Raw genomic sequence first — 22,952 nt, forward strand, 5'->3', positions numbered from 1 at the left:
AGGGAGAATATTTTCAGAACAAGTGCTGCCAAAAAAATCTATATTGTGCTGTCAGTGTGTATATATAGTACATAGTAGATCTCTGACCTACTATATAGTAGATAGTAGATCTCTGACCTACTATATAGTACATAGTAGATCTCTGACCTTTGTCCAAAACGTCCTGTTTCTCTGAAATCCTTATGTACAACACACACAGGCACACGCACACACACACACACACACACACACACACACACATACACACACACACACACACACACACATATATAAAGAGAGAGCGAGAGAGATTTAAAATTGTAATCAATTACACAAAAAAGTTTCCAGAAAAACAGGAGGTTATGGACAGAGGTCTTTCATCAGCTGTGCAAGCTCTTTTAACTATATTCAATGAACTAGTAGCAATAAGATATATAACAGCTGCAAAACTGTCAAACGTCTATAGCTCAAGCCTTCGGCATACAGAATAAAACAAGGCTGAGTGGTGTGATATGAAACTTCCAAGTTTACACAGATAAAAGACATTGCTATAACAATTTCACAATTGGCCTCTATCCATGGACCATCAAAAAAAGTTAATTCACCCTTTCTGGATAAAAAGATACAATTAACTGAAGCATCGTTTGTCAGAAGGTGAATCTGACGCAGTGAAAATGAAGACCATAGAGTATTCGAATGAAAATTACACACAAGGTGACAGACACACAAAACGAGGGAGAAAAAGCTACAACATGATATTCGAGAGTTTGAAGATCCCGGTGAGCAGAATGGATCAAATGTGAAGCAACGGATGCTTGGTTGTACCTCAGAGACGCCGCTAAAACGAGGCTGTCCTCAAGGCCATCCTTCAAGCAGGCATCAGAACAAGGAGACGACTTGCGAGGAAACTTGTGGAGCAGCCAACCATCGCTTCAGAGGAGTTCGGCGCCCCCCGATACTGGGGTCAAGGTGCACCTGCCGGCGATAGCAGAAGATCTGTATACGATTGGCCTGTTCTAGGGGGTGGCTAAACAGGTCAACGCTGAAGACAAAACCACATGAGGGGTTTGCCAGAAAGCACCGGAGCGACCCAGCTAAAACACGGGTTAAGGTTTTTTGTGGTCTGACGACAGAGAAATGGTTTTTGGACAGGATTCAAGTCACTGTTTGCGGCAAAACACATTCCTCAGCAAGCGCCATCTCCGGCAGTGGCGCGCGGGGGCGGGGGCATCATATTGTGAGGACGCGTTTCCTGGGCAGGCACCAGACGTCTTGTTAAAACTGAAAGATGGATGTATGGTGTAAAATACAGGGAGATCCTGCAAGACAACCTGCTCCAGCCTGCTTGGAAAAAAAAAACAAAGCTTGGTGGGCGGGGGGGGATTGGGGATGTTGCCTTTCGGCAGGACAGTGATCCCAAGCGTAAGGACAAAGAGAGAAACGAGCGGCTACACGACAAAAAACGTAGTGTTCTAAATGGCCATTTATAATCTAGATCTCGGTTCAATTGAGAATTTTTTGGCACTACTCGAAAATTGCAGTCCCAGAGCATCGTACAAGCAATCTGTAGAACCCGGAGCAAATGTGTCAGGAACAATGGGTGAAAATGGCTCCCAAACAGTGTGATGAAAAGGCTGATAGAAATGTAGCCCGACAAACTTGATGCTGTTGTTGCAAAAAAGAGTATATTCCTGTATGTATACATGTATATGTGTAGGCAGTGCGTATAGTATTAACTTTTGCATAGCCTCATTGGGTTTATGTCTCACTATATACTAGTCTAAAATGAACTATAAGATCAATTTACACGATTCTGATATGTTTCTGTTTGTACATGCACTACATGTGAATTCCAGTGGGTCCTGTGTTTCCTCTCATAGGTCTTTGTCATACGCCTGTTCATATGACAGTTCTGAAACCAGTTGTTCATTTAATAAACTTCATACTTAATATATAAGCTTGAACAGTTTTAACTGTAACTTTAACCCAGATTTGTATAAATGTATAAATACCCAAGGCCGCAGTGTACACTTTGAAAACGACTTGTTTTAACTTAAAAGTAATTATGCTTCAGACAGTAGGTTAACAGTATGTTACTTTTACAATCTGAGGTTCAAGCAAGTCATTTTTTTAGGGCAGCCAGTTTATGTAGCGTTATAAACAGCCAGTTTTGACATTTTTTTATTACCGATTTAAAACAGTAAATCTTTTCCCACCTGTAAGCACTAATCCCCCCATTAACAAACATAAAACAATCATGACGGGTTATATGAACTCCTGTGCTCTATAATCAATATTTATTTCATTGTACAAATAACAAACTCCGCAATTATTCTGTATACTGCACACACACACACACACACACACACACACACACACACACACACACACACACACACACACACACACACACACACACACACACAAATACAACCTTGTAGAGAAAACAGACACAGCACCCTTTTGGATTTCAGTTCAGCTCTCAGCGAATTGTCCCATAATCAGCAGGAATGTTTATGCTGCTCAAGTGCCTTTTCCCACACAGCTCATTTTTGCATTTCTCTCACTCTGTGTGTGTGTGTGTGTGTGTGTGTGTGTGTGTGTGTGTGTGTGTGTGGGCGGGGCTGTGTTTGGGTGCCAGGATTTGCAGTGCATACATATTCCCCAGCCCGAAAAAAATTTACTTTGACTCTTGCAGGAGCACTCAACACCCCCCCCCCCCACACACACACCCCTACAGGCTATTTACCCTTATGTTCTTTCAGCAGATAGCCATTCTCTGATAAGGTTGGCTTGCGGAGCAGTTAACTTCCAGCTCAGCAAAACAAGTCAGATCTAATGGAATCTTCTGGGACCCCCTTTTATAGACACTCTGTTCACATGGGAAGGGATGTCCTTTCTTTTGTTGTTATAATATAACTGTATATTATCCAACCACATATGTCCACATGTCTGTTAAACAAGACTGGATTTGTTTTTAAATGCTGAAGTTGAGTCTTGCACAGTTCATAGGAATTAGAGTGAGAGGAATTCCCACAAAGTCATAAGAACAGTGACTAACACTACACTTTCCTAGAACCCTAAACTTAACTGTATGTAACCTTTGATTGAAGCTGGCTTCTGCGAATTCATGCAAATTTGCAATCTAGCAACCATGTTCGTATATTACCTTTTTAAACAAATAGGGGCCTGAGTAGAAGATATGTTTTCTTTATAGTTCCCCTTTCCTTATGCCATCATTTAAAATTTAGATCTATCATGGAAGCGATCATTTAGGACATACAAAACCTGTTTCTTAAACTCATGCCAACCTCCTGAAACCATCCCGGCATTGTGTCGGATGCTGCATTTTCCGGCTGCCTTTCTAATCCACCTCTGTGTAGTTCAGAAGCAGGTTTCCACGAGTATTCATACGCTCCCTCTAATTCTGCCCTAAATCACGAGGTCACCTGACTGTGGTGGTCACCTGACTGAAGTGACACCACAGGAAGCCCAAAGGCGCACGGTGTCCCCGGTGGCAGGACGTGGATCTACCAGAGACACGTCAAGACGATTCCCAAATCCAGCTGTGGATTAGTGCGGAGTTCCTTGGAAGAGCTTAACTGTGATGTGGGATTTCCAGCCTGACGGTGGCGGGGGAGGGGAGGGGTGATGCCTGGGTGGCCTGAATAAAATGTTCCGGCTTTTCCGATTATTGCTAACTTTATTTTAAAGAGATGTTTTAATAGATGCATGAAATGTTAAATGCGTCTTTTATTGTGCAGCTGCGCCCTCCTAGCACTTTTAATACGGATTCGCAAGGAGTCGGGCGATTCCGAATGCGTTTGGACAGCTTTACTGAAAGGCCCGGACAGAGCTCCCATCCCAAAAATCCTACTCGTCTCATCTGTTGTCCATTCTCGCTCAGGAGACATAGACCGTAAACAATCTCAGCCCTGAGGTGGTCTACACGTTGCCATCCTCAAAGCAATAGCAGGATAAAGAAAACGAATCAGCTTTAGGTTTGCTTCCTTTAACACGCCTTTCAGACATGCACGACAGGGCCAGCACGCTTCGCCTAACCTTCTGCACTCCAGAGAGAAACACTGTAGCTACCATATAGCTGAGAACGAAAAGGAGGCTGAAAATTTGCCCGCAGTCTCACTCGGAAATGGAAAGACAAGCTTCGAGAATGCTGTTACTAGGGTCTGGTTATGCAGCGTTGGCAATGAAGGGTAAAAAAAAATAGTAAGGTGACTTTTATCCGTACATTCCCATGGTGCTCCGGAATTGGACTCTCCCTATTTTTTGCTACGCCACGCAGACAGAAGTCACAGCCTCTCAGCGAGGGTCAGTGGCTGTCGTATTCTGGCTTCGGCAGGGCTTAACAACCGCGTCCAGGGACACAGAGATGACATATAGATTGGACTGACATGCTAGTTCGCAGTTATGGGATTAATTATTAACTGTCTCTTTGTGTGCTTGACTTTATTCGATCTTACTTTAGGCCTCTGACTACATAATACAGTGATATTAGTTTGTGAAGAGTACAACTGAATGTCAGGGTGAATGACATGACCCTTGTTTGGGAAAACCTCATGCCTGCCGGAGGTTCCGGTCGCCTCCTCTGTGCATAGCAGTTTGGGGAAATGAAACGCACAGCCATGCAGCACTCCATTAGCATCACATTCCCCAGCTTCTGCCTTTTATGCACAAAGACGCAATATCATCTGAGCGCCATGACTGGCCCCTCCTAGCATCCTGTCACCATGGTTACTCAGTTCCGTGTCTTTGTTTTGCTTCCGTGTTTTGGTTCTACCCGTGGTTTTCGTTTTCTCCACCCCTCATTTGTATTGCCTGTCTCTTGTTTAGTTCTCGTTAGTGCATGTGTGTATTTGCCCTGTGTTTGTCCGGTCTCATCGCTGGTCATCGTGAATCCTTGTTCGTGATTGCTGTTTATTGCTGTTAGTGTTTATTGCTGTAAGCGTGTTAGTCCTACCCTATGCTCGTATAAGTCGCGTTCCCTTTTCCAGCTTCTGTTATCATGTGCTTGTTGTTTTCGTTTGCCATGTTTTCCTGGACTCTATGTTGGCTCTCTGACCCTGGACTGTGATTACAACTCTGATTTTCACCCCTAATAAATCTCGCTCTTCTCAGAGTAATCCCTCCATGTTACACCGAGCCACGTCCACGGTCCGGTTTATGGTGAAAAAAACACTGGCACACATTTGTCCGTCTTTTTTAACCTTGACAATTGGGAAGACATTATCATTCATTTAAAACCCGAAACACTCATTCTAGAAACAATAGATTCTACTTTACTGTCAGAGCAGGTCATTTGTGTGTCGTCCAGGTGCTCTAAATAGGCTTGATCGTAATTGTCCTCTTACCCTGGCTACAGATGTCTAGGGAAATGCAGAATGATAAAATAGTTATGAGTCAGAGCAATCGCTCATGGCAACGCGGGGTTACGGCCAATGGGAAACATCTGTCATGTTTCTATGACTGAAGGATGTTTGCCAGTGACGCAGCTGCATGACGACCTGGCTGTGAAGTTAAGGAGGTGCCACTGGAGACGTGTTTTGGGTTTGTGACTGGACCTTGCCCCCACTCCTTCGGTGAGTGTGGATGGTCAAACCATGGAAAAAGGGGATCGCACAGTGACCGATCCCCAGGGCCAAGCTGCCACCAGCTAATTAAAGCGGAAGAAAGTGAGAGCCACAGAGAGAGGAACGGAAGCGAATAGCCAGCCGGGTTCAGGAAGAGGTTGAGACTTTTGTGCTAGGCAATATGGAGAGAAGGAGAAAGAGAGACCTCGTGGGTGTGTTGTTGTTGGGTTTTTTTTGCAGTAGGAGGCCTGTGTGTGTGTGCGTGTGCGTTTGTGTGTGTGTGTGTGTGTGTGTGTGTGTGTGTGTGTGTGTGTGTGGTAAAAACAGCCAAAGATCTGTGCCCTTGCTAAGATTCTTAGATGATTAAATATTTAATTTGCTGTGAGTCATTATCTGAAAAGCTGCTTAGCCAAGATTGAGCTTAAGCACAGGGAATGAATGGACGGATCAGAGATGGTAGCTCTCCCCAAGGACAGTCAACCAAGAACACAGTCTTAACCACACGAGGAAGGGATCTCTATTGCACAGAACCTTCTGATACCTGGACTGCATGTGCATATGGTCTGGCTTGGGGTCTCATTGGACCCCAAAGGCACCGTCCAATTGAAAGATCATATTCTGCACAATGGTTTCTTCCAGGCCTTCCAGTCTTTATCCTAAACGTATTAAGACCTAACCAAGAGCCACTTACTTTCCTCCCTCCCCGTGTGTCCTATTTGCTTGTTTGTGTTGTTTCTGTGTTTAAATTAATATTGATCTATATCCAATCACCAGGCTCCACAGGGTTTAACCGAGTCAATATCCCTTAATTACAATCAGCATTCCAAATGTGTGCTGTCCCGCGAATTTGAAACGGCCAATAAAAATGGATTCCGGTTGTGTTTTTGTTCTGGAAAAGGAACCAGTGGAAATTATGCTAAATGTTAGTTCTTCCTGTGCATTCTTATTCTTTATAAACGAAGCACATTAAGAGACAATGCCAGGTGGCTGGCGCGTACGACTTTGGGGGAAATAGACTTTTGTTCATTATCGACTGGCGGCAGGTTGTTTAAACTAGTCTTGGAAATCCCCCCCACCCCCACCCCCGTAACCAGTCTTGAGTGTGTTCGGGTTCCGGGATTGACTCTCAAAAACATTTTCTGTGCCCACAGTTAAAGTGTTGGCAAGCCTACATGGCAAACAGCGTGAACGATCAATCTACCTGACGTTCTCCTCCAGCAATTCCGCAGTGAGAGGGGCGCTATTTAAAGGAGTACTTCAGTAGCGCTATATGCTAGCACTCTGCATTACAAAGCCATTATTACAGTGTAATTATACCATTCATTATGGTGTAATATACTGAGTAGCAATGTGTAACACCACACTAATCTTCTGTCAGAGTGATAAACAGTATTACAATAGTTATTACACAGTACTTAGTATAATGTACAGTAATCAGTGGTATAGGTTACGCTGTAACAGTGACTGCATAATATGAAGCGTTTCTATATGATTCGGTTAATTTTGTGTGAGTAAAAACATTCCAAGGAGGCTCACTTTGTTTCACCGCTGTCGCATTTTTGGCTGCACTGCCCCTTTAAGAGTATGACGTAACTACAGCAAACACAAACAGGACCGCCGCTCAGGCCCCGCCCCCTTGCCACGCTAGAGAGACTGTTGCCAGCTCCTCTGTGTTTGTGGAAACTTAAAGGCAGTCGTTGGAGTCATTGGTTTTGCGTGAAAAAATATAAGTCGTGTCCAGCCAGGCATCGAACTAGAGACGACTCCCAGTCTCTCTCTCTCTCTCTACGGCATCATGAGAAGAAGTGCACGTTTGTCCAAAAATGATTTATTTTGGCTCTCTTCGGGTCTTTGGCTCTTTCCAAAGTTCAGATTTACACACACTGCTGCACTACAAAAGGATGGTGAGCAAGGTGAACCCAGGTGCACTTTCCCCACCCACTGTTATATGAGGCCTAAATCTCTACATTTACATTTTCCCCTTACATTATCAAAACTTTTAACCTGCATTTTGGCACTGTGATAATAAGCCTTGAAGTGTCATATTTCCCCTCGGTGGTTATCTTGGGCATCATTCATAATTAATTAAAATTTTTTTTTTGATTGCAGCAAAACCTTTGACAGGGGAAATTGGGTGCAGGGAGCTTTGAAGCAGTAGCTAGCAGGATGACTGGCTGTTTCTGGATAAACTGTGAAGTCCTTTATCTTTGCATGGTGCTCGTAATCTACAAACATCGCCTCTCGTCTGCTACATCGTGTAGCGCAAAGTTAGGCGTCACCTCGCACACGCCTACATCCCATTTCATCCTAGGCCCGGGTAAAGTCGGCCCACCTTGCACCCCGGGATTTGGGCACATTTGGGGACTATTATCGCTTGAACTCAATCAAAATGAACTCAATCGTGTCTTGTCTTTTTTGGGGTGTGTTGGTTGGGTGGGGGCGGTGGGGTGGTACATTTTCCTGTGATTTTCTACTCACTCCCTTTATAAGTTCTTTGTCACATCTCCTGATTTTGTCCAGCATTTCACGTGGCCTGTGCAGTAGTCTTATCTGCTCCCCGAACTGCCGGGCTGCAGCCTCGTTGCATCGCGCTTGTCAAGGACGTTGCGGGTACGATGAAAACGCAGCCCGCAGCCACCCACACACTGCTGCTGAGTTTTTCACTGCTAATACGCCGAGAGACCATTTTTACGGCCATGATGCAAAACGAATTTTTTTTTTCCGCCCCTCTCCTTTTGTTTGTTGCCGGGTTTGTTTGTTTTTTGCTCGCCTCAGCGGAAAACGCGCATGCTGGATGAACACCCAAACAAGACGCACAAACACAGGCCGCACTGTGCAGTGTTGGATCAGTCTGGGAATTCGGTGTTATTCTTTTTATGCCCTTAATCCCTAACTGGAATACTTAGGTTTAGACATGTTTATTTGTACTGTTGGTCATCCCTCCCCAGCCTGTGAAGTGCAGTTCTAAGGCACTGTGGCAGACCGATGGCACGTGCTGTTTCCCGCCAAGGTTCAAAATTCAAAATATAAACTCATAAGTGCGCGCAGATGCGTTTCCCTGCAGTGCAAATGGTTGATTTCACAGGATAATATGCGACAAGAGACAGTCGTCACTCGATGAATATGAGTTTGGGGTTTGCACTCTCCTCGCTTTGTCCACACTTCGCAACACAGCTGCCTTGGAAAACAGACCGGCTCGGACTTTATGCCCTTCGTCTCTGGTCTTCTCCTCTGCGAGCACCACAAGATCAGCACTTTCTCTCCGTCCCGACATTTTCTAATTATCCGCTTACAGTATTTCAATAAATAATTAAAATATGAGTCATCAATCAAAACCGAAACATTGGTAACAAGGAGAGGGCAAAATCCAATAGGCTGTTTGCTGACTACTGCAACCCGTGTCATAAATAAGTTGCAGGTTGTAATATTCTCATAAATCACAGCGCGCAGGATCGGTGTGATGCAATGAAAATTACATTAATGATTCCTTTGCTCAAGCAGTGGCCGTCTGGTTACGGAAGGACCGACCCAGAGATTTGAAGAAGCTTTTCTTTTATCCGCAGTGGGTGCTGACTCGTATTTCACCGGCAGTAAAACTGAAGGAAATGTCCAGAAATGTGAGAGATTGATGGTTCGCCTGTCGAGCCACGTCTGAAGTGGTTTGCAGGGCCTTTGACAGAAACGTCGATCTCTATAGGGGGAAGGAAAAAAAACGTTTTCTACAGTGTCAACGATCATTTAGGGTTCGGTACTCAAATGTTTCTCATATTGCTACACTGAAATAAATGAGAATTTTTACACATTTTGAGTTTTTTTTTTAAACTGTATTGTACTGGTTTTAAACCATTATCAGAAAGGGTGTGATAGAATCACGAAGGAACGCTCGCTTGTTAAAGAAACGGTTTAGAGGAAACAATGACAGGTTTTGGCCATTCATGTTTTATTTTGTTCTATTTTCTCACTGAACGCTCCCGCCGAGTCACGTGGGACGGGCCAACGCATGCAGGGGGAACCACGTCTGTGACGTCTGTCACGTTTGTAGCCGCGCCCTCCGTAAGGACACACACCTGCGTGGGGTTTATCGTTACGTGTTTGTCTGTCTATTTAAACCCCAGGTAGTGTGTGCCTCAGTGTGGGTCATTGTAGGTGTAGGTGTTGTTGTAAGCGTCAATGTTTTGTATAATTACTCTTACTTAGCCTTTGTTATCGTTATTAATGTTCACGTTGTTAATGTAATAATGTTGACCGTTAATGTTTTGTGTGAGTGCCATCGTTGTCTTGTATGTTTTATGTCATTAACTGTGCTTCAACGTCGTACGTCCTGCTCCGTGCCCTGTGGCACTCGGGCCGTCACAAAATGACCCACCGCTACAGGCATCAAATGGCATCAAACGGACTTCCTAAAGGGCGGTGCTTAGGCACGTCCCGAGCTGCTGCCGGGATTCCTGGATCTTGAGGAGAGATTACCGCGACTGGCGTTTGCGGTCACTCCGGAGGAGGAGTGGAACGCCCCCTGGAATTTCTTGGGGGGGGGTGCTAGGCCTGTCGAGGGGCTCCACGGGGACTGTGGTGCTGGCGGCTTGGCGAAGCCAGCTGGGTCCCTGGCAAGCGAGGCAAAGGCCCACGTTCCTCCGCCTCCGTGGACGTGCCAGGGACACTGGACGAGTCCGCCCAAGGCCCCGGAGGTGGACTGCCTCTGGGGCGCTCCTAGAGCGGCTGGCGCGAGGAGGATCGTTCAGGGGATTGATGCATTCGGAGTCGGGGTGAATGTGTGCTCCCTGCGTGTCCCGCAGGGCCAAGGACACGTCTCGCGCATCTGTTCGTGTGTATCCGCCCCTTTTCATCTGTCTATAGGCACATCGTCACGTCACCAGGAGCCTGCCGGACTGCCTCCCTCCCTCCCACCGAGAGGTCTCCCTCGCTAGCAGTTCCTAGCCCACCTTGTTTTGGGTGGGCACCAGGCATTGCCATGCTGTGTTTGTATGTGTGTACATGGCGGCCTGGGGCATTAATATTCTTAAAAAGTCTTTACTATCTGGCTTGTGACAATACATTATGACAACCTACTGTTAAGTAACCCCCCCAACCAAAAGAACCAAAAGATATATAGCATATAACTAATTACAACAATAATTTTCGCACTAATATTATTAATTCAGGAGCAGGTTAATTTAATTATTCACTGGTAAATTCTCATAAAGATAGTTATGCGCACAAAGCGGCGCACGAGTTGTTGATTAATTCATTTTCCCGTTGGCATGCATCTCGCTCTTTCTGCGTGAGAGCGATCGGTTGCTTTTTGCCGTCGCCTCGGGGATTTTACAACGGGCAGGCGTTCCACCGAGCACCATCCGAAAGAAACGGCGCGATAAAGATGAGCGAAACTCAAGCCCACAAGCCTCCGCGACACCGGCGAACCGTTTTGCGGAGGAAATGAGATACCGCCCGCCTGCTGGCACCCTGAAGCTTAACATTTTATCACCTGGGATTGAGGCAGGCGGCTAAATGCAGAGGGCCGGCCTCGTTCCGAGGAGCCATTCCTGCTTTCTCAAGCTGCCAGGCTGACGCTAAAGAGGGTCTGACATTGTAAGCGAAGGGACCGTCCTGCCGTAGAATGGATACGCTATGGGACCACAGTGCTGCGTCACACACTTCCAGTCATGATGTCAAAACAGATGAGCGGACTCTGGTTGAAGGGCGGTATCGTTCCCTCAGGTGAAGAAGGTTTCAGGACTGAAGAAAACAACTGTCATCATGACAAAAGCAGACTCGAACCCAGGGACTGGTAGGAGGAAAGCGTGAGCGTTCACCACCGGACCAAAGTGTCACCTCTCTGGCATAGCAAGAAGAGTTTCTGTCCCAATGCCTTCAACTCTGGAGAGTGTCCACTGTGCATGACACCATCCACATGTCCCTCCACACACAACTGCCCTTTCCATCAGGGTCACACCCCACACCCCTCATCAGGGGTCCTCACACTGAGCTACACCATCCCCTCACAACGGGGGTGGGCTCATCAACCAGGGACACACTGTTAATGCCCTTGCCCCCAACCCACTTCTGACATTAGTGTACCAAAGGCTGAAGGCAGCCACCCTACCCAGGACTTGAACGCAGGTCTGCCAGGAGGTAAATGCGAGACGTCAGGTGAAAGGGCCACAGATACTACGGCTTGAAATAAAAGCCCAGCACTTGACATTATCATGTAGAGAAGGGGCAAGCCATCTCCAGTAGCATTCATCATTCATAATTACACTTCGCAGTTGTTGGGCTGACTGGCATTCCATGCTGCAGAAGCCGCAGTGGACAGTGTTAGAAGAACTCAATTCTGAAGAAGACGGTGAGTGAAAACGTTAAGACTACGTTTGCAATTCCTGTCACACACGGGTGATCTTGTTCTAAGCAGTGTGAGGTAAAAATCAGATCTTTTTAAAACCAGATCAAATTTGTGCTCCTAGATTGGATACATGTTCAGAAAGCATTGAAAGCATATTGATAACTTAAAACAGAATGCCTTCTCTTGTTCTAGCTGTTGTGGTTGTTTTTTTGTTTTTTTTTACAACACACTTCACTGTGTAGTCGCAGATCACAGGGCACACACACACACACACACACACACACACACACACACACACACAGAGATCTGTCTGCACAGAAGTGCCAGAAATAGCTGGTAAAACAGCATCAGCTCTGCCTCGTGCTCTTTTGAGGTTTCTTACCCTAATCCTCGCCATCTGACGGCTGGCCTCCCGAGCAAACGCAGGCTTCGCTCTCGACGCCTGCATGTTTTCATACGATGGTTCTGCCATTGCTCACGCGTGATCGCCCGCATGTGGGCGCTTTCGGGCTTGTTTACACGGAGGACACTTGCGAATGTAAACAGGCCAAAACATCTGACCAGGGTAAAAAAAAAAAAGGGGGATCTAAAATTTTTTCAACCCGAGTAACATTTTTTGCGTACCCTGTACTTAACAGACAGCAGAGCAGATACTCAGTACACTATTATGAGTTACACTGTAAGAATTGGTGGGAAAAACATGTTACCAGATTCAGCACCAAGCATTAAAAAGCGCAGGAAGGCGGCCGTAGCCTTAAGCGCTGCCATATGGCAGCGGACCTCACTATACATCCTTTTTCCTCGAGCATCATGTCCGATATGCATCGCGGGTCCTGCGTCTGCACTGGTAAACATTTCACGAGCCCACATGGCTTGCCGCAGAGCTTGCAGTGCGTCAGCGTTTTCACGAGTGAAAACGCGTGGTGGATATTGGTTACAGACGGCCAATCACGGGCCGGGGGGACGTCTCTAATCAGCGTGCAGCCCCGCCCCCCCCCCATCTCCCTCCACAAAGTGCTCTGCTCTCCCCGGCAGCACATTGAGATGCAAAGCAGATTCGCTGGGGGACGTGGGGAGAAAGGTAACTGACTGAGGACAAGGCCCGATGAATGACTGAAGCTTACTTTTGAAAGATCGTTCTCTCTCTCTCTCTCTCTCTCTCTCTCTCTCTCTCGCTCTCTCTCTCCCACTGCTGCTGCTGCTGCTGCTGTCATCCATCCGTCCACGTGATTGAGCACGCGCTTCATCTCTTTGATTTAACGGGATACGATTAGGGGTCCCACGCCAAGGCGGGCCTGCCGACCACACATACAAATGAACAGGCACGACGCCCACAACCGAGACGTTTCATTCCACAAGGCTGCGTCGCTCGCTGGGAAATCTTCGCGTCCGGCGATTCACTCCAGAATGCTTCCGTTAATGCCAATCTGCTATCGCACGCAGCGGCACCCACACATTTTAGTCACGTTTGCCGAGTCTTTTAAAGATTTCAAGATGTTTGATGATTAACCGAGGAAAAGCACCGATATTGGTAGACATGACAGTTGACACGCGAATGGATGGTGAAATTGTTATTTGTTTGGGGGCCGTGTGGGTAGATGCATGCTGGGAGTTTCTCTTGGCAGGGTGACGCCCCTTTTTCCTCTCTGACTGTGGCAGAAACAGGAAGTTCAGCCAAGATGTAGAAGAAATAACAGGAGGCATCTGCTTGAAAAACGGGGCAGCGAAACAGCATTGGCCTGCCGGAGATGACTGGCAGGACCTTCTCCTCTCGTGCAGCATCCTTCTCAAACTCCAGCATGGATCGACATTGTGCGCTCGACTTCCCGTACAAGATACCTTGATCCACCCGTGCGTGCTACTCGAGATAATGACATTGTGTTCGTCATTAAAAAACCGCGCGCTTCGTTCTGAGGGGCGCGAGCAGCAGAACGCTCCGCCAAAGTTCTGACTGCCTGACGCGGCGGACGCTTGCCAGAAAACCAGAGTCTGATTGGCTGTCTGAAGCCACTCAAATATAGAAGGGACTCGTGACAGGACCTGAGAGCCCTGATACGTCTCACATCGGGTTTATTATTTCGGATGAGTGCGACCTTTAACAAAAGCGAGACAGAATGAAAGAACAGACAGATGCAGCGAGGTGCGAACGAGGCATTCGATCGCTCCAAGGAGGGGATTGTTTTGGGAAAGTTGTTTTTCGGCAAACAAAGCTGGAGGGTGTATTGTACGTGACATCATCAAGAGCTCTCAAAAGATGATACGCACAGCTGCTTGCTAATGTGATCTGGAGTCTAGACCAAGTGGGTCTCTAACCAGTGAAAACAGTCCTTAAAGACTTATAACAATCATCCCTGACTTCATTAGGCAAGTTAATCCAAAGCAGGACCTCCTGTTTGCTCCCCGCAATGACACTTTGAAATGCAATGCTTTCTCAGGAGCTTCTGGACCTCTTGGGCTGCTCTGGTTGGGGAGGAGGTTAGCCCCGTGTCCTCGCTGCTTCATGTTGTTGTGGAAACCGGTTTAGCTCCTTTGATCCGACGGCAAGAAGGTCAGCCTCGGACGTACTCACTCATCACGCGCAGATTAGGGGAGGCCCGTTCCTGCCTCGCGTCAGCCCATCCATGAGGGTGACGCCGAGCTCCCTGACCAAGAGCCACAGCGCAAGTGTATTCAGGCTTCACCTTTGACCCCACCGTTCTCTTGTCATGAAAAGACAGTTCCTCATGACAGACAATGTGATTATTGTTCTTTCATTGCTGTGATAAACAGACGGCCTTTCTGATCAAAGTGCACTGCTGATTACCGACGCTTCTTGGCTCAGTAGTCGTTAAATTAGATTAAACTCTCCTTAGGAAGGAGGAAAACTCTGACATACCACTCCGCATGAAAAATATCCAGGGGATTTTGAGCTTTGACAAGATCTGCCTGATGCACGCATTTCAGATTTTCCAAGAGAAATTCTCAGGCATAGATTTTATTTCATGTATCATGATTTCAAGTTACATGCCAGGAAGGCTCCGGCCTAGAATTGTTCCATATTCCAGCTTGTTCCGTTTTCCGGGTTGTTCCGCATTCCGGATTAGTGCATATTCCAGATTGTTCTACTCGATGGGTTGTTCCACATTTCGGGTTGTCTTCTACCGTATTGCATGCCGTTGTTGTTGTTTTTTAGTTTGTTTAGTTCCTGTCAGGCAGTGGTAGCTCAGTGGTTAAGGTACTTGCCTCGTAATTGGAAGGTTGCTGGTTCAAGTTGGTTCACTGCCAAGTTGCCACTGTTGGCACCCATGAGCAAAGCCTTTAACCCTCAAGTTGTACTCAGTCATAATTGTAAGTTGCTTAGGATAAATGTAAATTCTTGTTTTCTGGTGTTTTTCTCTTTCTGATTAAATTTTCTGTGTTTTGACTTTGCCTCCTGTTTTGTGGACTTTAATAATAAATTTTCCTGTGACAACCGCCCTCCTGTATTTTGAACGCTAACTCGTGTTGTTATGCTGATTCTTAAATGAACCCAAACAAAAATACTCTGACACCATGCTGCCACCTCTGGCTTCTAAAAGCTGCCTAGAGTTTTCCTAACGATCTCTTAAGCCGTTGAGAAGGAAGGATGGGTCAAACACACTCTCCTTTCTCTGTGGGCTAAACCTTGACTGTTCTGAGCCTACTTTTCAAAACACAGCCTTCCTTCAGTTGCTTTTCCTTTTAAGTGGGAGCAGTGGGTGTGTGTGGGGGGGGGGTGGGGGTGGGAGGAGGTGGGGGGGACAAAACCACCAATTAACGCTTTAAACAGCCTAGCATTAAGTGAAGGGGGCTGCATCTGTACAGGGCTGAGAGTTGGGAAAGTAATTATAGAACCACCGTCTTCCGGCAGAACCAGTGTTCCGAACATTTGCCGAGGAGACAAGCCGTCGTTCATCTGACCTTCTGACCCAGTCAGCGAGAGAGAAATATCAAGCTAGTCTAATGAAGGGTGACAGAATGGCAAAAGCCTGCACATCAGTCACTCAGAGAGGAGGGATCTGTGGGTGGAGACAGGGTGTTCAGGCTCATTAGAGCCTCAGTCGACTTGTTTTAATTACTAAAGTTAATTTGAGTTTGCTGCTCTCCAGCGTAGGTGTTGAAGCAAAGTGCCCTGTATTGCGGCTGTAGACTCTGGAGCAGGGGGTTCCTGCTCTAGAATATGGAACGGGGTATTCCTGATCTAGAATCAGGAACTAGGTGTTCCTGCTTTAGAATCTGGAGCAGGGTGTTCCTGATCTAGAATCTGGAGCTGGGGGTTCCTGATCTAGAATCTAGAGCTGGTAACCCCTGTTCTAGGATCTGCAAATGAATCGCAGTGAACTAAATATTAAAGGTGGAAATTCACAGCTGCTAATAGTAGAAATTTCACATCATACCTCACATCATGCTCATTCTTCCTTTCCCTGCCATTATGCCTGTCAATAAATTCTCTCATGTAATCCTATAGTAATGAAATACCCTACATATTAAAAAGGTCACTGATGGTCTTTGAATTCTAAAGACTGGATTCTCCCTCCTGCCATGAACTCAATCATTCTTTTTTCTTGTCAGATTCCCCCATACAAGCATACAGAGTGTGTACTAAATTTGCCTCTTTCCTTGTGGCAAGATCTCTTTAATGTTACTGTGGGGAGATTATAATTACATTTCATTACAATTATTTTATTGCGCTATGCCTCACACCAAGTCAGGAAATCACTTAAGTGGTGCACCATTAGTACACAACAAGAGCACATTACAGTAAGTGTGCAGAGGGCAGCCATTTATCTAAATCAGAATAAGACATTATTGATGAATTCACATACCTTTTGTAATGTGTGTTTACACTGCTGTTAGAAATGTTTGGCTTTATGACAAGTTGAAACTCTGGTCAGGATTAACTGTCTCACTGATGGGAGAGGTTTCTGTGGCGCATCAAAACAGACACACATCCTGTTCAACTCCAGGCTCGTCATAGTTGTTAATAATCAAGGGACATTGTTCAGGAACCACCATGAATTATTCAGTTACTTCATAAAAACAAATATTTAAAGTATTTGGTTAAAAGTCTGAGGAATGAGATGATGGGTGCAATGTGTCCTTGGAGTGTAATAAGTCAAGCACAATGACAACAGCCATGACTGTAATAACAAAACCAATAAAAACAACAATAACATCAACATCAAAGCTATGTACCTTTCCCGTATTCATTCATCCAGAGCATTTGTTAATGGTTGGCTCCTTAGTCCCAGGTTTGTGGCTCGACGACTCCGGGCTGGCCCCTCGTCGCCAAGGTTACAGCGCTGAGCATTAGCACGCGTCCTGTGCGTGGCCTTCTTGGACCTGTGCTTCCTCTAGGCAATGACATGGGAGGTCTTTGTAATCAGCACTCATCCAGGGGTGACAGGCCCTCTCTGTCTCTCGCAGTGGCTGCTTACCTTGGCTCCTGGAATCTCGGCAAGTCTCACAGTTTATTGGAACATCGTAATCCGATATGATGGATGAGGTGATAATATCTCTGTGCCATTACCAGTAGGATCCCTCTCTCTCTCTCTCTCTCTCTCTCTCTCTCTCTCTCTCTCTCTCTCTTTCTCTAACCACCCTCTCCCCCTCTCTGTCTCTCGGTCTTTCTCTCTCTCTCAAAAGCGTGCTGCCTCTCGCTCTCGGATATTTATGAGCTCAGCTACTGTCTGCTCACCTCCAAATATAGGCCATGATAAACACGCACTTCACCCCTGCCCTGGGTGATCTGGAATAGGTCCCGGGCGTGCAGATGTGCCGAGGATGTGGTACAGCAGATATCCCCTGAATTCTGAACTCATCCGTGAAAAAAAGCCGTGTTTGCCGTCCACGACAGCCTTGACCGACAGGCCATGAACAGAACAAACAAACAAACAAATAAACAACTCCCCCCCAAACCCGGAGCCAGAAAACAGGAAAACGCATGCTTTGTGGCCCTGCCTATCCCCTTTGGGAAGACTGAGCCAGGCGGCAAGATGCTGTCTCACAGATCTTTGGCTTGTCGCTGTCATCGAGAAGGAAGTTGAGAAGTGAGAGCCTGTTTATTAGCAGACTCTCATCTCGCTAATTTGCTGGCTCATTTGGAAGTGATTGACTTTGTGCCCTGAAAACAGCTTCACACTACAGTACAGTCAGCCCATACCAAAGGACAGGCAATCTGTACCAGAGAACCGCCAGTCTGTAACCAGAGAACAGTCAGTCTGTACCAGAGAACAGTCAGTCTGTACCAGAGAACAGTAAGTCTATACCAAAGGACAAGCAGTCTGTACCAGAGAAAGGTCAGTCTGCTCCAGAGAACTGTCAGTCTGTAGCAAAAAACACTCAGTTCAAAGTGGAGAACAGTCACTCCGTACAAGAGAACAGTCACTCCGTACAAGAGAACAGTCAGTCCGTACCAGAGAACAGTCAGTCCGTACCAGAGAACAGTAAGTCTATACCAAAGAACAAGCAGTCTGTACCAGAGAAAGGTCAGTCTGCTCCAGAGAACTGTCAGTCTGTATCAAAAAACACTCAGTTCAAAGTGGAGAACAGTCAGTCCGTACAAGAGAACAGTCACTCCGTACAAGAGAACAGTCAGTCCGTACCAGAGAACAGTTAGCCTGTCGCGGTGTCATCTCTCACTTCAGTTGGCTGGGGCCCACCGTGCCTTCTCTTCCGCATCTGTGTCACGAGACGTCAGTAAATCATCTCTTCATCCCCTCTTCCTGGATCCCTCTCTCACTCCAATCAGTAACACCCCGCCCGCGTGGCAGCTCCTGTAACGTGGCCGCTTGTCGGGATGTCGATTTGATTTCCCCTTCGCCGTGTTCACCACTGATTACGTCCCCGCGTCAGCCGTGATTGGAACGGAGAGATAATTACTTTGAACAATCTCGAGAACGACGTGCCTTACTGGCTCCCCCTTGGCCACAAAGCCAAAGCCAAACGTAGTTTACGGACAGAAGTGGTAAAGATCATCCTTGATCTGCTATGTAGGGTGTTTTTGTATTTATTGATTTCCATCAAGAGCCCATATGCCCATATGCTTGCTTAGACAGGGAGTCCTAGTCACACAGCGTACAGTTGGCTGATCTGGTTAGCAGTACCATATCTTGTACTGTCCCATGTTGGAACTAACAAGAGATTCCCTTCTGGATAAGAATCAACGACTTTAAAGACACAGAGGTATTGGCTGTTCCTAGCTAACCTGATGGACATTGGTTAAGCTAATTAACTAAAGGACACATTGGACACTACTAGCGTTAACCTCCTGGAGCTTCCTGCAGGCGTATCTCTGTGAGAAAGAAGGAGAAACAGACGAGACAGCTATCAGGTGAACGGGTATAAACGCATCCATTACATAACTGACATCCACATATAAAAGCAAGCCTGAAGCATATTACATATGATGTCAATGTTTGTGTGGTAGGATATGCATTTAATTCAGAAAGGCGATGAAATAGCGCAATGAAATTGCACGACTTAACTGATGTCGATAAATGTCAGCATTAGACCAGATGTTAAGCGCTTCTTACAGTACTGAAGTCTCAGTTCGGCACACAGACCAAGACAAAACTCTCCTCAGAAGAGTTCACCAGCAGAATAAGTCGTACATAAGCAATAATGAGGGCCAGTCAACCTTGGAGCACAGACACTCTCTCTGCCCAATAAAAAAAGTGTTTGAGGCTCAAAATATGTCATCTTCTTATATAATGAGCAAATAAATAATAACGGGTGAGTGCGCACGGCTGGCTTGTTTTTTTTTTTTTTCTTCCCTCTTCTCCTCGCAGACGAAGAACATAAATAATCGATTCGGTTTAATGAGCTTGATAATGGCGGAGGGTGAATGAGAAAGCGGCGGAAAGCCTGCGGAGCCGCCTGAGCGTGGCAGCATGCAGGAGAAAACAGGCGAGACGTTCACAAGTGCGATTGAGCCGATCGGCTATGGGAAGGAGGCTCCGAAATGACCTGCCGAGACCCACACAGCGGGAGCGGTGGAAGCAGCCTCTCGGACGCCGTTCTAGTTAAATGCCGTCAGGGCAGCACCGGCATGTGACAGCGTCCTTGGATAGCCAACATTTACCGACGTGTGAGATACATCTTTTTTGGAGGGCGTTGTATGACCGTAAGGAGGGTGGGGGGGGGGGGAGACGACATGAAAGAGTAAGGCTTGTCCCAAGTGTCAAGTGCATCTTGGGACTACGTCTCTTGAAGACATCGCAAAACCCCTCCCCCCACGTGCCTTTTCGTTCACAGGTCATTAAAGTGCTCGTTCCACCCCGGAGCGCTAATGAAGCCATTTGGATGGATAGTCCAGTAGAAGACAGGACTGTGTGGTGGTGGGGGGGCGTTTTTTTCATCCCACGCTCAGGTGAAGGGTGGGAGGGTCTGACCAACTGGCAAATTGCGCTTCCTGTTTTACACTGTCCCCACACACACACCCCCCCCCCTCCCCACTCCCACCCCCCTGCTGTAGGACCAGTTACTTCCGTGGCCTGATGATTCGCGTGTTATGTCAGAAACTGTCCCCGGGGACTTTATGATGTCAGGATGAGCTTCCAAAACCAGGGAAACAAATTTTCTCATGTCCCTCTACATGCCTTTTGCCGACAAATGAATGAGGTCAAGCCTGATTAGATGAGAAGATCGAAATAATTTTGTTTCTTTTTCCGAAAGAAATGCTAAAGTTGATCATAATGAATTCAGGCTAATGAAGGCTACGTAGACGCATGCAAATGAAACCATGCTGATTGACATTCATTCGCCCTTGGCTATATTAGTGCTTTTGGCTGAAGTATTTCTCCTAAGGCCAGAGGCAGAGTTGTGGGTATGTGTGTGTGCGAGCGTGTGGACGTGCGTGTTTGTGTGTGTGTGTGTGTAAGTAGCTGGCTGATGAATGCTGGTGTGACAAGCTGAGGCTTGCAGCTCGCCTGCAAGGCTGAAGGCTTAGGCAGCAGCTAAAAGATCTTGAAATACAGTCTAGACAGACTTGTATGTGCTAGCTGGAACAGCCACAATGATGCGGGATATCGGCGGTGTCTCTGCCCTTACTATGTTTTCCAGGACGAGTGTGGTAAAGGTCTTTTGCATTAGCTACATTCCTCCAAAAGAAATGAACAGATTTTCAAAACGAATGCCTATGTTGAATAATTATGCCTGGACCTTCATCGCAGTACGGGACAATGGATCTTCAGTAAATAAAGTTTCGTTTGGTTTCTCGGCAGAAAGTGAAATCGATACCTCGTTAGTCATTCCGCGCAGTCCTCGCAATCATTGCTTGTAAAGATTTCTCCTGACCTGGGTTACCTAAAACTCTCTGAACTACAGAGCTGCACACGGGAAGAAAACAGTATCTGAAACAGTGGCGATGGCAGCGTTTGCGTGCGCTTAAACAGGGGCCTGGGTGAGGTGAAGGTCAGAGCTGGTCTAGACATCACGGCAACATCTAGGCGGACACGCAAATAAAACGGTGGCGGTGCAGCCCATCTGGTTCTCCCCGTGTGTGTGCATGTGTGTGTATGCGTGTGCCTGTGTGGCTTGTTTTGTTATGCATGGCTTCTCACTGATGCCCACTGACTGACATCATGCCATTTCAGCAGTACCCGCCACACCCTGTTTCTGCTGTTAGATCCATTCCCTTTAAAGAATCAGTATATTAATGCGAGCTATCTTATCGTACCATTCACTTCCTGTGCACAGCCATTCGAAGCCCATTGTTAATGTGACACAGTAATGCACAGTTTATTCAGTGTGCTGACTGCTCCATACAATTTTACGTTTATCTTTTTCCTGACAACAGCATTTCAGCAGATCCGGTCTGCTTTGTGGCTTCTAATGACACCATCCCTGCCAGAGAGTTTCGTCTCCCCGGTCTTGAGCGACTCTTGAATCGGCTCCCGGTGTGGCCGTGGGCACGGTTTACGAATCCTCAACTTGAGCTACAAAGGCGCCTGCCACTGCATATATTTAGTTACAGGCAAAAACAAATAAACAAACCAAACACAAAAAACCCACTATGCAGCACTATCGCTCCCACTAGCGAGGAGGGAAAAGGGCGCTTGGTTGAAATCGCCGCTGAACCCAGGCACCGGGATGAAGAGTTCGCAGCCGCAGCGCAGCAGGACCGGATGGAATGACTCACTCGGCCAGTCAGAGCGCCGTGTCGGCGCGGGGCCATCAGCTACTGGGCGACATTTCCACAGCCTTATTATGCAGCGGGTGCTTGGGTAATCACAACATCAAATTGGGGGAGGGGGGTTGCTGGATTGTAAATAAAAACATGCTAATCGTGCTTGCTGCGTCTGAGTGAATAATTTGAAAACATCATTAGTTTGAGTTGGCGGGCGCAGGAACCATGAACTCTGCCATGGCGACAATAAGCGTGAGAGGGAGAGCGTTCGTGACTCGAAACTACCTATCTGAGCTGACGCTTCCTGCTAGAATGTTCTGGAAAATGTTCGAGACAGCTTCAGCTTGACCCGCGTTCATTTAAATATGGGCAGCGTGGCCGGAATAGTAACAAATAAGGAAATAAAATGACGCCGTGCTATAAAACGGGAAGTGGGCGGCCCCAGATGGTTTTCCCAGAGTTTTAGCGCAGGAATTCTACCCCTGACACTGGCGCGTTGGTGCATTTTAATAGAGTCTGCCTCCCCAAGACTCCATCTCCTCACACAATCGGGCATCGGTGCCACACCAGCCTTTACTGCTCCATCTTAATCCTGACGTTAACGTGTTGTCTGGGACGTAGGCCTAGCATCCACCCTCCGTTTTGCTCACTTGAATCACATCTGGCCAAGCAGGTTCCTTCCAAAACAGATGCTCTTTTATTTTCTTTGAAAGATCTCAGGCTTGTATTCATTATCTTTTATACTTCAGCTAGGACTCCTCTCCCTAGACGCTGAGAGGGCCTTCAATCGTGTGGAGCGGATTTGACCTGTTTACTGCAGCTTGGTAGCAAGGGTTTGGCCACACTTTTGATCATGGGTGGGGCACCACCCACTCACCTTCCCTCGCTGCCTCCGTCTGACAACCTAAAACCGTTTAAGGGC

At 46.8% G+C, this 22,952-nt stretch overlaps 1 long non-coding RNA gene across 3 annotated transcripts; it reads right to left on the minus strand.

Annotated features, from left to right (window-relative positions):
* Nucleotides 1–614: 614 nt before the first annotated feature.
* On the minus strand, nt 615–17,470 carry LOC145652670 (uncharacterized). 3 transcript variants are annotated; one of them, XR_014118930.1, is made up of 4 exons: nt 17,340–17,470; nt 17,098–17,255; nt 16,728–16,826; nt 615–954 (listed from the first exon to the last, which is right to left on the minus strand). It is a non-coding gene; the product is annotated as an uncharacterized LOC145652670 (long non-coding RNA). The 3 variants fall into 3 exon arrangements; XR_014118929.1 differs by having other exon boundaries at nt 17,098–17,470; XR_014118931.1 differs by lacking the exon at nt 615–954 and adding an exon at nt 8,963–9,258 and having other exon boundaries at nt 17,098–17,470.
* Nucleotides 17,471–22,952: the final 5,482 nt, after the last annotated feature.

This window comes from Electrophorus electricus, chromosome 20 (genome assembly GCF_041902795.1).
Source record: "Electrophorus electricus isolate QZ-2024a chromosome 20, ASM4190279v1, whole genome shotgun sequence".
NCBI classification, from domain to species: domain Eukaryota; kingdom Metazoa; phylum Chordata; class Actinopteri; order Gymnotiformes; family Gymnotidae; genus Electrophorus; species Electrophorus electricus.